This window comes from Rhagoletis pomonella, unplaced genomic scaffold, assembly GCF_013731165.1.
Source record: "Rhagoletis pomonella isolate Grant_MI unplaced genomic scaffold, Rhpom_1.0 Rhpom_scaffold_00022, whole genome shotgun sequence".
Classification (NCBI taxonomy): domain Eukaryota; kingdom Metazoa; phylum Arthropoda; class Insecta; order Diptera; family Tephritidae; genus Rhagoletis; species Rhagoletis pomonella.
Genome location: NW_023458576.1, coordinates 388,000 through 396,307, shown reverse-complemented (window position 1 = coordinate 396,307; position 8,308 = coordinate 388,000). Strand labels below are relative to the sequence as shown.

At 37.4% G+C, this 8,308-nt stretch overlaps 1 pseudogene; it reads right to left on the bottom strand.

Moving 5' to 3' along the window:
• Positions 1-3,365: 3,365 nt before the first annotated feature.
• LOC118749595 lies at positions 3,366-4,690 on the bottom strand (annotated as a pseudogene).
• Positions 4,691-8,308: the final 3,618 nt, after the last annotated feature.

Below are 8,308 nucleotides of genomic sequence, written 5' to 3'. Positions count from 1 at the left end.
AAACTGGTTTGAATGAGGAACGTTTTAGAGTAAATACTATATGCACAGATTTAGTGTTGTTTAGTTTGATGCGCCACTTTTTAGCCCATGTTACAACAGAATTAACGGCCTCTTGAAGTTTAATCGTTGCGTTTTCGATGGTGTCATCCGCTGCCAAGAGGGCGGTATCATCCGCAAATGTCGCGGTTACGTGCTGGCTTCCTACAGGTAAGTCGTGAGTATATAAAAGGTAGAGAAGTGGCCCCAGAATACTCCCTTGTGGAACACCGGCGTTTATTCTCTTTAAGTCTGAAAAAGTGTTGTCATATTTTACACGAAAATATCTGTCGTCCAGATATGATGTCAGTAGTTCGCAGTATTGCATAGGCAGTAAAGTCTTTAGTTTTTGTAGTAACCCTTCATGCCACACCTTATCAAAAGCTTGCGATACATCAAGGAAAACGGCTGAACAAATTTTCTTGGATTCCAATGCACCTTCAATCTTATTTACAACTCTGTGAATTTGGTCGATCGTTGAGTGCTTCTTTCTAAAACCTAATTGGTGCATAGGGATCAAGTTTTTATTGTCAATTATGGGTAAAAGACGCATTAAAATTAATTTCTCGAATATCTTCGATAGTATTGGCAGAAGTGATATCGGTCTATATGACGACACATCGTTGAGCGATTTGCCAGGCTTGGGTATCATGATTACCTCAGCTGTTTTCCAATATATGGGTACGTGTTTCAAGCTAAAACACGTATTAGTTAGGTCGGATAAAATCTCAATCCATTTATAAGGCATATTGCGCAGAACTTCAGACGTTATAAGATCATATCCCGGCGTTCCAATTTACGAATTTGAGTTACAACTTCTACGGGAGTAACTGGAGTAATCTGTGTGTCGCAATCAATAAACATGTAATTTGTATCTTCTACGTAGTGACCATCGTTTAAAGTAAGCGTCTTTTCGAGATGCTCGGCAAACAACTCCGCTTTTTGCGCGTTTGTTTTCGCCCACTGCGTCTCGCTGAAGAAGGAGGAGTCATTTTTAAAAGACTTCATTGCCATATGCAGTTGGTTGTAGACTTTATTTAATTTTGACTTGTTTGCTGGAGACCTAGTTTGCTGCCAACGACGTCGGAACTTCCTCTTTACAGATATTAAGCTTCTTATATACGCAGAATATGTTTTCCCGTGGCAGGCTAGCATTTGAGCGGGCGTACTATTCCACGCTGCCATCTGTATTTGTTGCGTAAACTTCAATACCGCATCATCAAGCTGATCAATGGAATCAATTTGGTCATTAGGCTTATCTAATTCTTCCATCTGCATTTGGAAATATTCCCAATCATTAAATTTATTTACTAACTTTAATGGATGTTGATTTGCTGCTGGATTTTCAGAAATGACTAGTATCACGGGTGAATGGTCAGAATTAAGATCCAAGCCTTCAGAGATGGTTAAATTGGTTGCAGAAACGTTTTTGTAGACAAAGAATATGTTGGTTTACCCGTTGAAATCGAGGCACAGGCTGCTCGTTGCAAGGCTTTATAAAGTTCGCAGCCTTTTGTCGTAGTAAGTCTGGAGCCCCAGAAAATATTTTCCGCGTTAAAGTCACCTCCTATAATAAAACGACCCTTAAACCGATTTAAAAGAGACAAGTAGTCTTCGCATTTTAACTTGTGCCTTGGCGGACTATATAATGCGGTTAAATGCAATGGCTGGTTAACAGTTTCAATGGAAACGGAAGTAGTTTGTGTTAAGTTGGTCTTCTAGATGGTTTTTTATTTTATTTTTGATTATGACAGCGCTGCCACCCCTTGCGAAATTGTCAGGATGTATGGTGTGGTAAAGGGTGTAGTTTTTAAAAGACATATGGGATTGCTTGGTGAAGTGAGTTTCAGCAATCAGGCCGATGTCAATATTTTCGTTGTTCAACATAACTTCAAGCTCCTTCTTATGCTTGCATAAGCCGTTTGCGTTCCATAAAACGATTTTAAGACAGTTATTCATAGTCTTAGAACTGCATATTATTTTCCAGAGCACCCAACCTTTGCTCAAAAGCCATGAAAACCTTTTCCCGTTGCTCAAGTTTTGCTAGAATAAGCGACTACGCATCGGAGCTCTGAATGGCCATCATATTTCGAGGAGGGTCCTTCGTTATTTGTGCATAGGTTAACGGTTTTGAAGCCGGTTTCGTTGAGGCAGTGTTATGGTTTACGGGAATAGTGGATTTGGCGTTTTCGGGAAGTTTAGGTCTAGCAACCTGCGCTAACTTTTTTGACCTAATTTTTTGTAGCTCTTTTGCAACTACACAACCGCGGTAGTTTACAGGATGGGACTCTCCACAGTTACAGCATTTTGGTTTATCTTCTGCAGGTTTGAGACACTCTGAAGCCGGATGCTTCCCAGTGCATTTGACACACCGTGGTGGTTTGCCAGAAACATTAAAAGTGTTCACTCTGTATGCACCGTTATTTATGATTTTAACAAAGAAATTGTTTTTTATAGTTGCAATTAGTTGAGCGTGCAATTTTTTGAAATCGTTTGTACCGTTTATTACAATTGGAGGTGGGCGAGCTATATTACTAACGTTCACGATCCAGAAAATAAAGGTCGCGCCATTCGCGGACCGCTAACCCTTTCTTCGTCGATTTGACAGCATCCACCCATTCGCTGACGTCACACAATACTTTTGTTTACATTTTCTGGTTCGTGACATTTTAGGTTATTTCAACTTTACAAATTTACAAATTCGAAAGATTTTGAGCGTTGTTTTGTTTTTTGTGAAAACTTATAAAAAAGTTATAAATTAAAAAAAAAAAATGAGGTGTGCAGTGGTTAATTGTGCTAGTGTTTAGGCCAAAGGATCAGGGTACAGTTTTTTTACTTTTCCGGCCGACATTGAGTTGGTGAAAAAGTGGATCCAGTTCTGCCGGAGACCAACGGATTTCAACGCCCGAACCAGCGTCATCTGTGTAAAACACTTCACCACTGATGACTTCGAGAACGAGCTACCTACGAGAACCTATAAATTGAATCCGGCAACAGATCACATGCAATAAACGGCAACATTTCATTACGATGTATTTTTTATTTATTTGTTATTTGAAAATATAACACGTTCCCCTGATAAAGCTTTTTATTTATACATACTGACCTTCTGCTTCCTACCGGAAATGTTAAGCCGTATGCATACGAACCAAGCAATTGCTTTTTTCTTGAAATTGCATACCTTTCACTTAAATTTGTTTGAACATAATATTTGAATTATTAATAAACAAGCACATGTACTTATTGCCAATAACATAACTATTTTATTTAGTTTTAAACTTTTCTTTATATATTTATGATTACATAAATCGGTTCTCGTTTTATTACACAGGATCATCTCTACTTTTTACAGAAAATTTTGAAAAAAAGTGAAACTAAGTGAAGTAATTTTATTATTGGCAGAATTAGTGTCTAACCCTACGTGACTGCTTCTAAAAGCTATCGTGTTTCACGTGGCATATAAGACTTAATTTCATTATTACATTAGTGTGATTTATATGTATGTATATGAATAGGATATTATATATTTATGTATTTAAAAACCCACAACTTTAAGACCGCGCCTCTGAACTTGTTAAAATCTTGCCGTGTCACAAACATATTCGTTATTATGTAAGGAAAACTACGAAGAATATGAAAAAGAATATCAGTACTGCGAAGATTTTTATCATCAGTTTGGAAGTACTTCAATATTTCACCATGCGCCGCTTCTATGTTCAATTCGGCATCTTGTATGTTTGTATCGATACGCTCCACATTCTCCTCTTGCTCCTTAACCATATGTGCTGATTGTTGAAATATACCGCCTAGCTCGACAATAGTTGATTCAATGTTCTGCATAGTCTCAGCCCGCTGTTGCATGTAACTATCGGAGTCATCATATAATGCAATCTGCTGCTGCGTCTGTATTCCACTACCTCCGACTGCACCCATCAATGGTGTCGTATCACTTGCGGCCATGTCAATGTTACGGCCGTATTTTCTTGGCTTAACAGCAAGGAGCCCTGTTTTGCTGTACTCGAGCGAACAGTGCTAGCAGCAATTGGTGACTGCCCGAATTGATCCCGACGCGCTTTTTGTTGTTTGAGATTATCTATACGCACTTCTAGTATCTGGTTGAAGTCGGTGCCCATGCTGGCTAATTTAGATTGTAACGCATACACCATGATGTAAGTCAATTCTTGAATCTATTGCGGTCGATCATCAAAAAGACTCTTCTTTTTGGCCACTGCAAAAGAAAAGGTAAAGTAATATTTATAATTAAGAACACCTATTCATTTTATACTCACGCATTGTCAATTTTTCCAACTTGGCATATGCACTTGCTATGTTTTTGCCAATATATTTGTGACCATCATAAATTCCTTTCTTTGGCATACGTCAATTGTTGCACCATAGCCTGTAAGAAATGCGTAAACATAATAATGTAAACATCTTCAAATGCACTTCTACTTCTAACTTACTTGTAAGTCTCTAATCTGTTGCTCGTACATAAATTGCGTCTGCGTCGAGGTCTCTATCCGATTGCGGCCTTGGTTTACATTGGCCTTATCCGACAACTGGCGTATGATAAGCTGCGCCATTTCCAACTCATTTGACTTTTCTTTGAACTGATGTTGAACATCGGGAGCACGTTGCTGCATTACATCTAACAGCCTTTTCATTTCATCCAGATGACCCGCTTGATGTGGCTAACGCCCAAAAGGTTTGTTTACATAGTGCATTTTTGAGTAGTTGAACAAATGCCAGTGGGCAGCCAGCGGGTCAGTTGCTGGCAACAATTTTCAGGCTTGGGCCAGCGTTTCTTGCGGCTGCCGGAAAAGCAGCTAAATAATGAAAGTAATTATATGTATAGCGGAGTAGGAGGTTTTCCTTTATTTTAAAAGCCTGGTTACTGATTTCACTAATTGACGACGATGCAACGATCACCGTGGAATCGCTCTGCAAATTGTTACCAGCAACTGACCCGCTGGTATTTGTTCAATTATTGAAAAAATGTAAATCATTATAATGATTGCAGTATTTTAACACTTTCAGCGATTTGCATTGCATTTAAGAAGTACACATTCTTTACTTTTATACAACCAATTTACCATTTAAAATTAAATAATTCCGTAAATCCGCGATTTATTATGCACTTTGTAAACAAACCTTTCGATTTCGCCCCAGCTGTTCGATTCTTCTTCTTTTTGTTATTGAATTCGACTTTGCTCTCTCATTCTGGTATATTTTGACGTCATGGCCAGTTGCTCTCAGCTCGATTGGCGCAATCTTGTATTCTATCATTCTTGACTAACGTTATTACTTTTATTTTTATCCACACAAGGAACTGAAGTGCTATTTTGAGGCACTGCTTCAGGAGAGGAATTGGGCTTTCGTTTTTTGGCTGGTCTTTTCTTTTTGAGGATCCATTCTGTCTCCCGTCTGTCTCGTAATTCGTTTTTTCGCTGTTTATAACATTGAGTTCTGTGTTACCAACACTTTCGATGTCTTTAAGTTTATCGTTTTCACATCTAAGAGCATGCAACTCAATTTTTAATGATTAACACATTTTTTCTAATTCGCTAATTTTATGTTGCATTTCTTTATTTTGCGTCTCAAGCATTAGCATTTGACTTTTTGAACCACCACCCGGTGGTGGAGTGTTATGAACACTCATTTTAATTTATTTCCACTTATCCGGCAGCGCTGTTTATTGAGGGTCGGTAAAGCAGTTTAGCGATGACAGATAGCTGCCATTTGTTTACACACGCGTTTTGCACTTGATGTTATTTTGTTTTTCTTAGTTTATTAAATATTCGTAATTGAGTGGTTTTTATACACTTTTGGCGCGCTTTGTTGACGAACTATGGTCAGTTTTAGTAAAAGTATACTTTTTATTATAAAAATTCCCCACGGAACACCCACGCGACTGATTGACTGCAGCGAGAGACGGCTACGTAAAAAACCAAAGTGGCAAAGACGATGCGAATTGTGGCCCGCACACTAATTATTTCGAGCAAGTTTCCACCAGGTTAGAAAAACACGTCCGGTGATAATGATATAGTGATAAGCAGGGAACGGATTTTATGGAAATTGCCTTTTTTTCTGCAAAAAGAGATAGAGTATATTCGATTAAGAATGTCCACGAGTTAGCTTTCCCTGATTCCATATATACACATTTGATGTTGCCTTTTTTAAGATATTTGCATTTTTTTTGCCTTTTTTAAGATATATGCCTTTTTTTGCCTTTTCTACCTTTAAAAACGTGATTATAGTATTTACAATTTTTTTTTAAGATTAAAAAATATACACATGCCCATGCGGGCATGAAGCGCAGGGACCTCTTGCCAAATTGGTGTTGGAAAAATTCAAAGCCGTTTTCTCAGCTAACGTAGGCTCGAAGACAATAAGGGGTGTGGATAAAATTGTAAAGGGCGAGGAAAACGCCCTTATTCCTGATAATATGAACGTTTCAAACGTTCCATATTTAAATTGGGCTCCACTTGTATCAACTTACGTCGAGCGCACATTTAGTACATTCAGGGCTTTTCTTCGCGAAAATCGAATGAAAATGCTGCCAGAAAACTTCAAAATGCATCTTGTGGTTCAAAGTTACTACAACTATACAGATTAAAGTTTTATGAGTTAGAAACTCGAAAGGATAAAATAGTCAAAGATTCAAAGCACAAATTTTTCATATAATGAAACTAGTTCATAGTTTTTCTCTTTTTACTTGTAATATAAACATTTCTGAAATAAATGTATTTTTTGACTGTTCTTCGTATTTGCTGTCTTTTTAGTGCCTTATTTTGCGTTTTTTTTTGCAATACCTAGTGCCTTTTCCTGCCTTTTTCGCTATTTTATTTTGCCTTTTTTATAGGTTTTTAGGTCCTAAAAATCCGTTCCCTGGTGATAAGTATGGCAAAGTAACTTTTCGCAAAAAGCTACTAAAAAGACGCCTAATAAATCTCCAATCTGGCATCGGTTATTTGGAAGAAGTAGTTTTGATTTTAATTTTCACATGTACAGATGTAAAGCGCACAGAAATGAATAGGTGGGTAAAGTTTCATAATTATTTAGTAAATATTTGACGAAAATAAAATTTTTTTTAGTTTTTATACATCTTCAATTTTACTGCAAAAAGGAAACATTTAAGTGAATCGGTGATCCTGTTATTGATGTGTATCTGGTGATGACATTGTTGATGTGAATCGATAATCGATTAATTATATTTTAGTGTTAATTTCATCAGCGAACTGTAATTTTAGATTTTCTTTCCTCAGCGTTTGAGACAATGTGATTTTAAAAATATTCCTGGACTAAATTTGCACAGGAACACAATAAATTATAAATTGATAAAGGTAAAAGATTAATTTTATTGTGATCACAATATTATCGATAAACCAGTCAGCTGATAAATAATCTAATCGAAAAACCCCACACCCCTTGAAAGTCGTCACTTCGATAATCACTTCACTTTTCCACGCAAGTCACTTCGAAACACTTCACTTTTAGTGTGTTTTCACTTCGCTCGAAAACTAGCAAACGGCACCACTGTTCATGGTTACTGAGTGAGCTTAAGAACGCAGTTACCCACGAACGTGAACGCAGCGTACCGTAGAAGCACGATGCAACGAACAAAGGTGGTGCTGTCAGACGTACCGCTGCTTTCGTTTTGTAGATTTTGGTATTTCTGGACTACAAATAAACGACGCTTCAAAAACTTTAAATGCACTGAAATTCACTAATACTTGCACAAAAACACCATTTTCACATTTACGTTATTAATTCTTATTGTAAATTATATATATTTGCAATTTAACACAATTTAATTTAAGAAAATTTGCTCTTCTGGCATTTTCTTTTAACATCCAATTCGGCTTTGTTTACTTGTGGTACACAAATGTCATCGCCGCTAGGACGGCGCAATCTTGTATTCTATCGTTCTTGCCGTAGAAGTGCATAGAAACATATCAAATTTGCTGTTGATAGAGAGAGAGAAGCAGCGTCTGCGTCACGGTCAAGCGGTGGAGAGTTTTTGTTAACACGCTACATAAAAATTGGATAGTGGCATCCATAGACCATTTTTTCTGCAATCCAGTGTAAGTTTTAATTTAAAACATTTTTGAGAACATAAACGATGGACGTTGCACAGTGGTCTGCATTCCAAAAAACGCGCGCACGTACCCTTAGGACGCTATAAATTCGTTATTTCGTGGCCGATTTTCAATTTTTTTTCCTTTTCATAAGGTTGGGTGTAACATCAAACACATTTTGCACCGGGCAAGGG